The following is a 12,938-nucleotide window of genomic DNA, read 5'->3' as shown; positions in this document are numbered from 1 at the left end:
CACCAGATGGGCTCGAGTTGTTAAATTAATCAGAGAAAAGCAGGGAAGAGATCAACTGACCGCCCTTCTCATCACGATGCCAAGTTTTCTTCCCTTGAACTTTTCCAGTCAAGGCCCTAAATATCCTAATCACAGTTCTCGTTTGTTTCCTTAAAAAAAAAAAAAAAAAAAAAAAAAAAGGCAAAAATCCCCATGAAGTACAACTGGAGCACAACTCTGCTAAGTTAAAACCTAATGAACTGAGTGAAATCTGTCACTGAAAAGTGATGTTTACACAAAGTCCATGACAAAGAGCAGCCCATACTAACCCAAATCTGCCAACAAGCACATTTTGAGAGTTTGCAGTGTGCAAAGATATAAAGAAAATTGCATGTGCCTTGCATGTGAAATGCAGGGATCCTCCAAAGTGTCCCTCAGGCTCTATCTCCTGCTGTGAGCCAAACCCAGATGAGTATCTGCCTTCACTCCAAGAGGGGAGGAACTCCTCCATTAGGTAAAAGAATGCTCAGATCATTAGTTTCCTGACCTCGCCATTCCCTGGGGGTACATGCACGAATTTGGGATTGCTCTAGCTGAGTTTAATTTTGGGAGTTTGTTCAACAAACTCTTGGCTCAGGGAAGAAATTGCTGACATTTTTTTCTCTCCTCCTTTCCTCTTATAGCACAATACAGCTCTTGCTTTTCTCTTTCACTGCGGTTTTCAACTTCTCTGCTGGGGGCTGTGAAATGCCTTCTGCTGGTATCCTGTGAACCCACCCCAATCCTCCTGCTCTTGGACTCACTCATCTGCTCCAGCACAGCTGTCCTAGCAGACCTTTGATGACTTCTATTCTGTAGCATGTTTCCTCTGTCTAGTCTGAGAGCTGAGCTGCTCTATGCATGTACCTGTTGCAGAAATCACCCTGTGCCTGCTTGAGGTGCCAGGCAGCTCCTCAAGATGTCAAGTCCAAGTAAAGCTACCGGTGGGGACCAAGTGTGGTAATAAAGTTGCACAATGCCACTGATTCAGCTGAAACTACAATAGCCTTTTTACCCAGCTTAGAAGTAAAACAAAGGTCTGGCAGCTCTGGAGAAGCAATCATCCTTTGAAACAGTCCAGGGATAAAAGGTAGATTAAATCTAGAAGGCAAAATGATGGTGATTTTTCCTCTACCTTACCAGCCCTGGTCAAAGCCTGGAGAGTATTTAGACAGTGCTCCTTTAAAGACGGGAGGGGGGGGGGAAGGCAAGTGCTACATTTCATCTGGTAAATGATTTCTGGAGTTGCATTCCTGTGCATTCACGCACAAATCGAGAGCACTGCTGAGCCTCAGATATCCGCGGGCCTAATGGTGAGATCCTAGACAACATGTGACAAATGGCAACGCATACCCTCCAGTGCTGGGAATGCTGATGATGGAAATGCAGCCACATGCTGCAGTGTTTCATCTCACTTTGGGCTGACAGGCAAGCGATGTGAGCAATGCAAGTCCCGAGTGTTTGTGTGCTGCCTACTGCTGCACAGCTTTGGGGTGCAAAATGTTCCCATCAGCTTTTTCCATCACTGTCCTGCTAAGCAATTGCTGCTGCGGAGCCACGGACACCCACTGCAGGTGGAGGTGACTCACCTGGGGGATGTGGGGCATTTTGTGCTGCCAGGTGGCAGTGGCTGAGCAAAAATGCTGCAGCATACAGCAGCAGACAGGATCCCAGTGCTTTGCACACTTTGATGCAGGGCCACAGCCCCTGCTCAGTACACTGGAAATTACCTTGGACAAGGTGATTCCTCTCCAGCCTTTCCTGCATGCACATGCATAGACTTTACCTGCATAATGCGCATCCCAATAGCTCACAGAGGTCTGTGAAAGCACATGCAACATTTCACAGAGTCATAAAATTGTTTGAGTAGGAAAAGACTCTTTAAGGACACCTAGTCCAGCACCCCTGCAATGAGCAGGGACACCTGCAGCTCAATCAGGTGCTCAGCGTCCCATCCAGCCAGACCCTGAGTGTCTCCAGGGGCAGGTTTCCACCACCTCTCTGGCCACCCTCCTCCAGTGTCCTTCAGTGTAAAAAAAACCTTCTTCCTAATATCCAATCTGAAACTCTTTTAGTTTGAAACCACTTCCCCTTGTCCTATCACAACAGTCCCTGCTAAAGAGTCTGTCCCCTTCCTTCCTACAGCCTCCCTCTATAGACTGAAAGGCCACTACCAGGTCTTCTTGGAGCATTCTCTTCTCCAGGCTGGACAGACAGCCCCCAGGTGCTGATGGGTGAAAAAGGCCTGGTGAGTTTAATTGCATTGAGAAAGGAAAAAGTGCACTGCACAGCTGCACTGAGGGTTCTGCTGTCACTTTTACACAGGTAACCAACAATTGACTTCTTTATTTAAACTCACTTGTTTAAACTGCCAAGAGCTGGCAACCTCTGAAAGAAAGGATTAAGTGGGAGAAGTAGAAAGGGCCATATCTGCTTGCTCTGCTCATTGCTGTGCTCTGAGTGCTTTCATCCCATGTTTGTACAGTTTCTGGTACAACATGGTCCTTACTCAACTATCTGGACGAATGAGCTGATGCTAAGGAGCTGCGTGCTGGCTTGAGTGTAATTTCTTTTTGGCCAAGACTGCGTGTAATGGTGAGTGGTGCTCACTGCTGTCTTAACTATTTCTTTCATCATTCTCATTGTTAGCTCAGCCATAAAGAAAATGCCTTTGGATAGAAAATTAGCACTGTCAGGATTAATAATCACTAGCATTTCAGGTGCCACAGGCTCTGGCCACAGATTCAGGCTGCAAGTATTTCTAAAAATATGTGCTTTTAATATTTTGAAGTGCCTTTTCTTTTTTTTTTTTTTTCTTTTAATAAAAGCTTGGGGGTTTTGAGCAAGAGTTCATAGCAACGTGATAACAGCTTTGCTTACAGAAATATTTGGCATGGTTTAATCTCTGAAATGTTTTAATGGCTTTGAATGTTTCAGAAGAAGTACTGGAAACGATGTGGATGGAAATATCACTGTGTCAGCTTTTCATGGAACAGGAAAAAAATGTAATTTGTTGCCTGCTCCTACCTGAGTGTGCTCCACTGGGAAAAAAAAGAGACATTTCAAAACTTCCTAAATGTCCTCCTTGCTGTGCTTTGGGATCAGTACTCATGGAAAATATCCTTGCTGATCTCCATTCATGAGCTTTAGGCATCAAGTCTGCAAAAACAAAAACATCTAGAAATAGGCAGGTTTCAAGGAGAATTACCTGGAGAAGAGCAGAAGGAAAGCAGAGGGATAAGGGAGGGACGTGGGAAGGAACGACTGGGATGCAACAGAACAGCACAGGGAAGGCTGCAAGGAGCATGGAGAGCACCACCGTGTGTGGATCACCACAAATCGCAGAGTGTAGGCATCCTCTGTGCACCAATCCATACTGAACGCCCAAGTAGTTAAGCCAAAAATCAGAGACTTGTAGGACTGGGACTGTATGTACCCTTTTATAGCTGAAAAGGCCGTAGGGACAGCCTGTTCTGGCTAGTACAGATCAAGGCAGCAGCTTAAAAACACTGCTCTGAGCAGCTGAGCAGGTTTTCATAGAATCACAGAATGGTTTGGGCTGGAAGGGACGTAAAGGATCTCACAGTTCCAACCCCTGCCATCAGCTCAGAGCCCAGGGCCCCATCCAACCCAGGCTTGAGCACCTCCAGGGATGGGGCACCACAGCTTCTCTGGACAGCAGTGCCAGCGCCTCACCACCCTGCGAGTAAAGACTTTCCCTCTAACATCTAATCTGAATTTCTCTTCTCTTAGTTTAAAGCCACCTCCTCCTTGCCCTATCACTGGCTATCACAGTCACTTCCTAACACACCGCGCTTTGCCCGCACCCCAGTGGCGAGTGACCCCGGCTGCAGGACGGAGGTAGGAACCCCCCTTCCGTCATCTGACCCGGCCCAGCAGCGCACTCGCAGGCGGACATCCTTGGAGGTGCCGCGGCGGCCGGGGGCTGCCGGGGGGGGTGGCGGCCGCGCGGCGCCCGTTTGGGCAGCGCGCAGCCGCAGTGCGGCCGCCGGCGGCTACAAAGAGGCGATCGGAGCGCTCCGTGTCGGCGGCGGGGCCGGGCGGCAGCGCCCGCCCTAGCGGCGGGGCTCCCGGGCGCGGAGCCCGCAGGTGAGCGGCGGAGGGATGGGGGGAGGGAGGTGTTCCGTCCTCCCCGCCCCTTCACTCCTCGGGGCAGGGCCGGGAGGTGGGGCAGGCGGACGCTGTCCGGCGGTGCGCGCTCCGCGGGTCACGGCGGTTCCGTCCGCGCGGGTCCGCGGGCACCGGTACGTGGCGCGTTGCGCCGCGCCATGGGGTTCCTCTGTGCGCTGCTTTCGGCCGGGTGATGCGCGGAGCTGCACCTTGCTGCTGCGTCGGGCTCCGCGCGCGCTGCTTCCCCGCCTCTCTTCGCGGCGCGGGTGCGAGCTCGGAGTTCTCCGCCGAGCGCGCTGGTGGCGGGTTCGCGGCGACCTCCGGGCGGTGGGCGCATCACTTCTGTGCGGCTCGGCAAGCGGCGGAGCGGAGGGGCGCGGGGTGGGGTGGCTGCTCCGGTGCGGGTCCGGTCCGTGGGCGCTTTGGACGTAAAGCGGTGTTTTTACTTTTCTCGCGGTGGATGTGGAAGATTTGGGGGCTTATGAACGTGACTCAACTTTAGGCTGCTTTTCGCGGATCTCAAAAAGCGCTCAAAGTCATCACGATGTGTTTGAAAAGTGTCTTATCCGTTCTGTAACGAAGACCATCTGTTCCTAGAGCTCTATAGGCAGTATGCTTAAAAACTTATTGAGGCATAACTGCGAGCCTCCGTGCATACATTGACTGTCCTGTGACTTCTCCGGCCCTGGGCTTTGCATAAAGCCAGGCGATGTTCACTTTTCTTGCTAAGGTCAGCGGCACCGTGCTCTTTGTTAAAGGGAGGGAGCCCTCAAACATTAAATTAATGCTGTGGCCCTTCCGGCAGTTCAGTGGCATGGCTGACAAACTTGAACATTATCTGGCCGAGAAAGGGGACTGTGACCATTTGCTAATTGCAAACATCAGATGTGGTACTCGTTGATTTCCAGTCTTCTGTTGGGTGGACTGGACCTGATCCAGAGATGTGTGTGCGTTGTGTGGAAGGGAAAGCATGTCGGTGAGAGGAGGCTGATGTGGATGTAACGTGCATTTCAGAAAGGCTGAATCCTGGAACAGTAACAGGCTGCAGAAGGAAGCCCTGACATGTTGTTCAGGTGTGTCTTTAGACTGGAGCTGGGTTTCCAGGGGCATTGCAGGTCAGTGAGGATGGCCCTTGCCCTCCCAGGGTGCCTCTTCCTTTCCTGTTGTTGGAGCTCCAACCAGAGGAAAATAACACCATTAGGGTGGATGATTTTCCAGTGGCAAACTCAATACTGCCTTTAAATTGCTGATGATTGCTGTGGCTAATTTGTTGATGGCTTCTGTAGCATTCCAGCCTAAAGAGTTCTTAAAGCTGCATACACCAGCTTTCCTTTGACTTCGTGTCTTTCTTAAGAATGTCGCTGGAGATATAAGGGCAAAGCTTGGTCCTTATGTTGAAAACAGAGCATGGGTCATGTGGGTGGCACTTCAGCAGGCTTCTGCATGGTGCTTCCATGGGCAGGACTAGCAGTGGATGTATTTCTCCTACAGTAAATGTTTTCTTTGTGGAGTGAGCCTTCCACGTCACTCAGATGCTTGTATTTTAGGCAGTTTTCATGGTCTTGTGAGCTCCTGCTAGTGCCTGTGGGCTCAGTTTCTGTGGTGCCTTCTGCATCTAAATAATGGATGCTAACAGTGAAATGAAAACTTCTAAATGAGGAGTATCTCTTGTAAATGACGCAAAGCTGTCAGAAATAGCAGCTGGCTGTGCTTTTAGTTGCCAAAGCATTAGTTAATTGAGGACAGTTGCAAATTTTCTTGTGGTGTCAGTACCTATTGAGGTGGTAGGTCATGGAGGAGGAGGATTTTTTCCTACTCATTTAGCTAAGGGGGCATGGTGGGAGTTTCAGGCATCTTCAGGCTGTTTGATCCACCTGAACTTGCCCACGCACCTTCAAAAAGGAAGAAGTGCAGAACACTGAGGGTGTCTTGAAGGCTCTGTATGTACAGTGTGTGGGTATGAATCTTGTCCAGGGTTTTGTGCATTGTGGCTGGACGACAAGAGTTAAGCTAAAAGAATTGAGCTAATAATGTTCCTCTTAATAATGAGGAGTTCAGTTAGAACTGCGAAGTGGACAACTTCAGGAAAGTTCTAGTTCCCCTAACATTCCAGAGATGCAATGTGTACAGCTTATGAGTAAATTTGTAATGATAATTTTTCAGGATTTATTCAAAGCTTTTTTTGCATTGTGTTCTGACATAAAAAATCTTACGTATCTTTTGCAAGTAATGGGATCGGTTTGATCATAATTCTAGTCAATATGAACCTAAAATATGTTTGGGAAATGATTTGTCTTAAGCACCTTAAAAGTTCCTGATCTTGAGGTGGAACAATTGGCAGTTCTCTAAAAAAGGCACTTAAATATCTCAAGGAGGCATCTTATTTAAGCATCATGGGAGCCATTCAGGATGGTCAGCTTTGATATTCCACCATGTGCTGTTACAGATGCTGTTACAGATGCTATGTATTGAGGTGCAGTAATGTGTGTGCATATGTACTTGTACATATGTGTTGTCCCAGCTCGTAGAAGACTGTGGTCTAAAGGGAAGTAGTAGTACAAATCAAGAATAGAATAATTGATTATTTTGCAATTTAGGTTTTGTGCAGTTCACTCCTTGCAGCTTTGTACTGTGTGTTATAATCATCATTCCTATTTCATTTGCTGCCTCTGACTGCTGTCCATGTATTTTGCTCTGGGAAGCTGTGTTTGTAACAGTGGTGTTGAGACTGGAAGGGAAACCTGAAGACTGGTTCAGAGCATGTTCTTATTCTTTCTTACCCTTGGCAACCTCTGCAAAATAGCAGAAAGATGTACATGGTGATAATCATCCCATCCCTGTTGCAATTGTACTTTTCCATGCTTAGGAAAACAGAGAATGACTTCTTGGGTGCTGTGGTGAATACTGGGAGTGCTTTCTGAGTTTCACTGGTAGTGTAAAGACTTCCAGATCAGGTGCTTTTGCAACCCACCCCCACTACCAGGCTGCTGCAGTCCCAAAGCTCCTACCTGTGTATAAAACCCAGCATGTAATACAGCTGAAGTATGAGTTAGAAGAAGGCACCCTGTTAAACTTAAAATGTTCCTGCAGGCTTGCCTTGTCAGCTTCAGAATCATTTCTGAATGCAGATTCTTAGAGTTGTACTGGAAAAGGACACCTGACAATTAAATGTAAATCATAAGTTTGTATTTCAGATGCCTCTTTCATTCTTCCAATGTGTGAGCAGATTGAGGACAGAGGTGTCAGACACCAGCAGCTGAAACTTCCTTGGAGTAAGCAGATCTGCTGGCACAAGTCAGGTCCATCTGCAACCCAAAATGTTCCCTTAGCTGTTTGACACGCATGTTTCCTGTGGTACACAGATCCCAACCCTAAACCCTGATGTCTCACCTGAGAAGTGGTAACATTTCCCAAAATAAAACAGGTTTTCTTGAGGAAGTGTTCTGGTGTAGGTGGGGCTGTGGTTAGCTGTATTGGGTCACCCTTCCTGGCTGTAAGAACCTGAGCTCTGCTGGGGAGTGCTGGGTACCTCTCTTTTTCTTTCTGAGCTGCATTCTTCTATGCCCAGAGACCCATGCAGCCATGTGAAGCAGCAGTGATGCTGCTGCTGTGCTTTTTGCTGTCCTGTTATTGGTCCGTGCCAACATGACACAAGTGTGGCTTGTTCTGATGGCTTTGGTGGTTCTCTGAACCTGGCTCCTCACAGCAGAAGGCAGCTGAGGAACACGGGGGGGTGGGGAGGGGGGAGAAGGGAAGGGAAGGGTGGCAGTGGAGGATAACAACCGGGATGTTGGTTGAACTGTAAGGCTCCAGACCTAGTAAGGCTGCTCGGTGTGGAGGGATTTTGAGAAATATGCAGCATTTAAACACTCTGGGCTGATAAAGGCTAATCTGTCCCCTGCCTTATGTCTTGTATACGTCTGTAATTAGCCAACATGGTCTTATTTAGCATTAATTCCCTGGGCTTATTTGTGTTGTTTTTTCCCTCCCCCCCCCCCCCCTCCCCCCCCGAAGACTCCAGTTAGTATTTCTGTGTGTAGCTCCAGATAGTGCTGTTACCTATGTATGTGCAGTCCTTCTCAGTCTCACCAGGCTGGTAGCCTTCATGGATGCTTTGCAGTGATAATGACTGTGTGGCATGTATCCGTGTGCAGACATACAAGAGCTAAAGTGGGACCAGTCCAACAGTTGCTTTATCCTGTTATTTTCACGTCCTAATTGCATGCTTGATTATACTTTGTCCTTGTGATAAGGACAAAGCTGCGTTTTATGTTTCATAGCTGTTCCGTTCCTTATCTCAAACAATTTGTCAGCTTCTTCCGAATACTGCTTTTTCAGTCTATTGAAAGATGAAGGTTTTTTTTTTTTTTTTTTTTTTTTTTTTAAGCCTTTTTTGTTATTTCTATTTGTTTCCAATCCCTTTCCAATTTTCTGCTTTGGCTCAGGATAAGCATTGCTGAGGTTGGCTGCGATGGTTCTGCACCCATTGGTGGGCTCCTGGAAGCCAGCATTACTTGTTCCAAAGTTCGGTCCATAAATGAACATCTTCTTACATGACAAGTGAGAGCATCCTGCTCTGCACACGAGATTCAGAAAGCCTTGTCCTCCCCTCATGTTCCATCTTCATCGTGCATCCATGCAGAGGCAGAAGAGTGAAGCTTAAAATAGTGACTTCTCAAATTATTCTTTTTGCAGTGTAGTGTCTGGAAGAGCTGTCCCTGGAGGGAGGCAGTGTCAGAGATGTGCTTGTTGAGGTGCACCAGCTTGGCTCTGTGTTTGCGTCTTCTGTCAGGGATTTAATTCACTTCTGAGCTATTAAATGAGGAAAGGAGGGGTCTCTTTCCAGAGCATTTTAGCTCTGTGTTAAATATCCCCAGTGACTTCAGGCGAGTAAACTTTCTGCAAATGTTTCTCTTTTCATCCCTGTCTCAGCATATGGTAACACAGAGGACCTCCGAGGGTTACTCCCAGCCAAGCCGGTTTGGACAGAAAGAGAGATGCATTGGGGCTTTTCGCAGCTCCTCAGTGCTCAGCTGAGAACTTGCCAAGAGGTGTTCTGGCTGGAGGGAAAAAAGTACATTCAGACTGTAGTCTCCTTTGGCTTTTATGTTGGCTGTCCTTTGTTACTTTTTATATTCAGAGTTGTTGGTTTTGGACAAAAGTAAGGGGATGTTGCCCAGGCATAACTACTGACAGAACAGTGTAGTGAATTTTGCCTCTGGTTTTCCAGGGTTTCTGACAGAAAACCTGGAACAATGAGAGTTGATGGGTCTCTTCTGTTTTACAGTTTGGCAAAGTCAATTTAAGCCCATGGGGCTCTCTTTGTATTTTTTCTTTTCCCTTGTCTCAGCAGTGCTTTGCTGTTGTGTGAGTTCCTATTCTTTCATCTCCTTCTCTGATGGCAGTTGGATGCATTACACTGAGGCTCAGCCTGCTTCCCACGGTGGTCCTGGCTGTGGGAGGGCTGCACTGGAGCAGAGCCTTGCTTTCTTCCATATGGTAGTGCCCAAAGAGATGCAGCAAAATATATTGAGAGGTGCTCAGCTGAACCCTACTTCAGGATGGGAGCTGATGCTGAATTTGGCTCTGCTGTGTTTTCCTATCAGTGTGCTATGGTGGATGGTTATTCACTCACTGGAATTTGACTTCCAACTCCAGTTATCCACGGAAGGAAAAACAAGCTATATCTGGTATTCTGTGGTAGATAGCTTCAGCATGCCTAGTTGACATTGCAGTTACCAGACCAGGGTGAAAACTGGGCTGTTGGTTCACTGCAACTTGTGCAAGTCTTGCTTGTCTGTTCCATCAGAAGAGGGGTGGCCAGCAGGGACAGGGAGGTGACTGTCCCCCTCTACTCTGCCTCTTGTGAGGCCCCATCTGGAGTACTGTGTCCAGGTTTGGAGTCCCCAGTACAAGAAAGACAGGGAGCTGTTGGAGAGGGTCCAGAGGAGAGTCACAAAGATGATCAGGGGGCTGGAGCACCTCCTCTACAAAGGCAGGCTGAGAAAGAAGGCTGCGGGGTGACCTCATTGCAGCTTTTCATTACCTAAAGGGAGCCTACGAACAGGAGGGGAGTCAACTCTTTGAAAGGGTAGATAACTGCAGGACAAGGAGAAATGGTTGTAAGTTGAGGGAGGGGAGATTTAGGTTGAATGTCAAGGGGAAGCTCTTTACTATGAGAGTGGTGAGGTGCTGGAACAGGCTGCCCAGAGAGGTTGTGGATGCTCCATCCCTGGAGGTGTTCAAGGCCAGATTGGATGGAGCCCTGGGCAGCCTGGTCTAGTATTAAATGGGGAGGTTGGTAGCCCTGCATGTGGCAGGGGGGTTGGAGCTTCATGATCCTTGAGGTCCTTTTCAATCCTGGCCATTATGTGGTTCTGTGCAGCTGAGTGTGTGTGTATCCCTTCAGGCTGCATCAGTGAGTGTTGTCTGTGTCACTGGGTGAGCAGTATCAGGAGGCAGAGGGCACTCAGCATGCTAGGCTTAGGTTTTTCATTCTGTCCAGCATGAAAGAGCAGAAGTAAAAGGCTCACAGTAGCAGGAGGAATCTTAAACTTAAGTGCAGGATGGTTCTCAAAACCATATAGATATTAGAGGAAATCATACAGGTATTCCAAGGGATTTAACAGGTGTGTTGAAGGACACAACATAGCTCCCATGCTTTCTGGGACCATTCTACTTTTTGTATATTCCTTCACCTCTGTCTGTCACTATCGACCTCTGATGGAGCTTGGCAACCAAAAGTTAGCTTGGTGAATGAAGAGTAGTCATCACTCAGCTCTGAAGCCACCTCACAGTGAAGATGTTAATAGAAATGTGCATCTTAAGCTGGATAAAATTCTGTTTTTAATCTTTTGTTTTCCACAAACCAAGAAGCAGAAAGTTTCCAAGTTGTCAGTCATTTATTGTAGTTCTAGCCCTCTAGCCATAGTTGTGTCATAGAACAAGTTTTTCTGAACAATATTTTTTAAGTGTTAACTTGGTAAAATGATGGGGTTTTTAGTAGAATAGTCAGCGTCTTGGCTTTCCTGAAAGGCATAAAAAATTATCTTTGCGGGTTTTAAGTGTGGATTTCCATGAGCAGGATTAGAATTAACATGCTTCATGGTGTGTGTGTGTGTATATATATATATATATATATTTTTTTTTTTTAAAACCACACTTAACATTTTTTCGTTAGACTGTTTGCTTTTAGAGCAACAGTCAGTCTCAGAGGAAGATTTACAGACAGGAGAGGAAAAATTGAAATATTTCTAAGATTAACAGAAAGCAACACAAGAAGAGATTTCTTAAGTTCCATTTCTTCTCCTGACAAGTGGTATTGGACTAATTCCTAAACTTTTAACCTGTTTTTTCTTTTTTTTTTAAATGGCAAGCTCTTGACAAGTTTCCTGTTTTTTTTTTTTTCAGATGAGTGCAAGTCTTACTCTGACCTATGAGCTGGGGCTGGCTTTTTCTCCACAGATGCATTGTGGTGGAAGTCTGTTGGGATTCTCTTCCATGCATGGTCAGTTGGTGACCTTTCCAGGTTAGATGAAATCACCAGCAGGAATACCCTGGCAGTGATCTCTGAAAGCAGGTGTTGCTGGAAGTGATGGAGGTGCAATTAGCTGCAGTTTAGTTTGTCCTGTTAGCATGGTTTAGCTGGGCTGAGAAAGCTTGTGTCCATTTCTTAAACTGTCCTAATGTTGTGGTGGCTTTTTTTTTTTTTTCCAAGCTAGACAACGGCTCAGCTGTGTGGAATATAAGCTTTCCCAGTCTCTGTCCCAATCCCGTCTGATTTATTGCTCAGTCTTTATCTATGTGTTTGCTATTCCAGTTCCTCACCCAACACCGCTGCTGCTAGTGGACATGTCATGTTTTCAAGCAGTGTGTGAGATCACTCACATCCACAGAAATACTCATGGCTGCTAGGAGCCTTCTCAGCTGGGAAAAGTCAAGGCAAACAAGGCACACAAGCTTTTCTTTGTGCCAGCGCATGCACCACAGCTGTCATGAGTTGCTGGGTGAGTGTGCAGAGGAGATGCGCTCAGTACTTGCGGCAGCATCAAGCCTGCTGCTGGGCTGGGGGTTACTGTGGGAATGATGTGGAGTTCTTTCATGAAATAGCAGGTGACCGAGTGCCGCTGTCGTGCTGCGAGAGTTTGTTGGTTTTTGCCAGAGTAAATCTGGGAGAGTGCCGCGTGTGGCAGTTCCTCCTGTCAGCCTGGGAGAGAAGGGATGGCAGGGTTATGCTTGCAGAGCTGGACGCAGGCTTGCTGGCTGTAGAAGGGTTAGGTGTGTGCGATGATTACTCCTGATGCTGGTATGCCTTTGACGTCGGTAGTCAGCCAGATGCCGGAGGACCTGCAGCCCCGATAGACAGCAAGGATGCAGCGTCAGAGCTGCGTGCGGGCTTTGCACGCTAAAACGCACACGTATGGGCAGGGTGGGACGAGGCGGCACGCCTCCATCCCCCGGGACCCAACGAGCCCCGCAGCAGCTGCCTCCTGGTGCCGTCGTTCTCCGGTACCTGTCCGCCCTCGGCAGGCCCCCAGCCCGCGCTGCTCCGCATTGCTCGCATTCCTGCGTGCGGGCTCAGGGCGACGGGGGGCTGCGCTGCCGTGTGCGGAAACCGTGGGAGGTGTCCGTCCTCCCCGTGCCCATCGGAGCCCCCACATTCCTGGCTTCTCCCGCTCGGGAGGCTGACGGGGCTGCTCGGAGGAGCGGTAGAGGTGCGCTTCTGGCCGCGTCTTTGTGGAGAGGCGGCGATTTACGGCCCGTCACACCCCCACCCCCGGCCCCGGGGT

General features: G+C 48.1%; 1 protein-coding gene across 2 annotated transcripts in view; it reads left to right on the top strand.

Annotated features, from left to right (window-relative positions):
- The first annotated feature begins 4,027 nt into the window (after positions 1–4,027).
- KANK1 (KN motif and ankyrin repeat domains 1) overlaps positions 4,028–12,938 on the top strand; it is a 115,708-nt gene continuing 106,797 nt past the window's right edge. Inside the window, exon 1 of one of the 2 annotated variants that reach the window (XM_052700634.1) lies at positions 4,028–4,128. The gene's annotated coding sequence lies outside the window, so the exon portion shown is untranslated. Of the gene's footprint in view, positions 4,129–4,211; positions 4,284–12,938 lie in introns of those variants that run through there. The other variant, XM_052700636.1, reaches the window with a different exon arrangement.

The sequence above is a fragment of the Tympanuchus pallidicinctus genome, unplaced genomic scaffold (genome assembly GCF_026119805.1).
Source record: "Tympanuchus pallidicinctus isolate F22 unplaced genomic scaffold, pur_lepc_1.0 scaffold4, whole genome shotgun sequence".
Lineage (NCBI taxonomy): Eukaryota > Metazoa > Chordata > Aves > Galliformes > Phasianidae > Tympanuchus > Tympanuchus pallidicinctus.
Note: the sequence above shows the minus strand (reverse complement) of the source record. Positions and strands in the feature narration are given on the sequence as shown.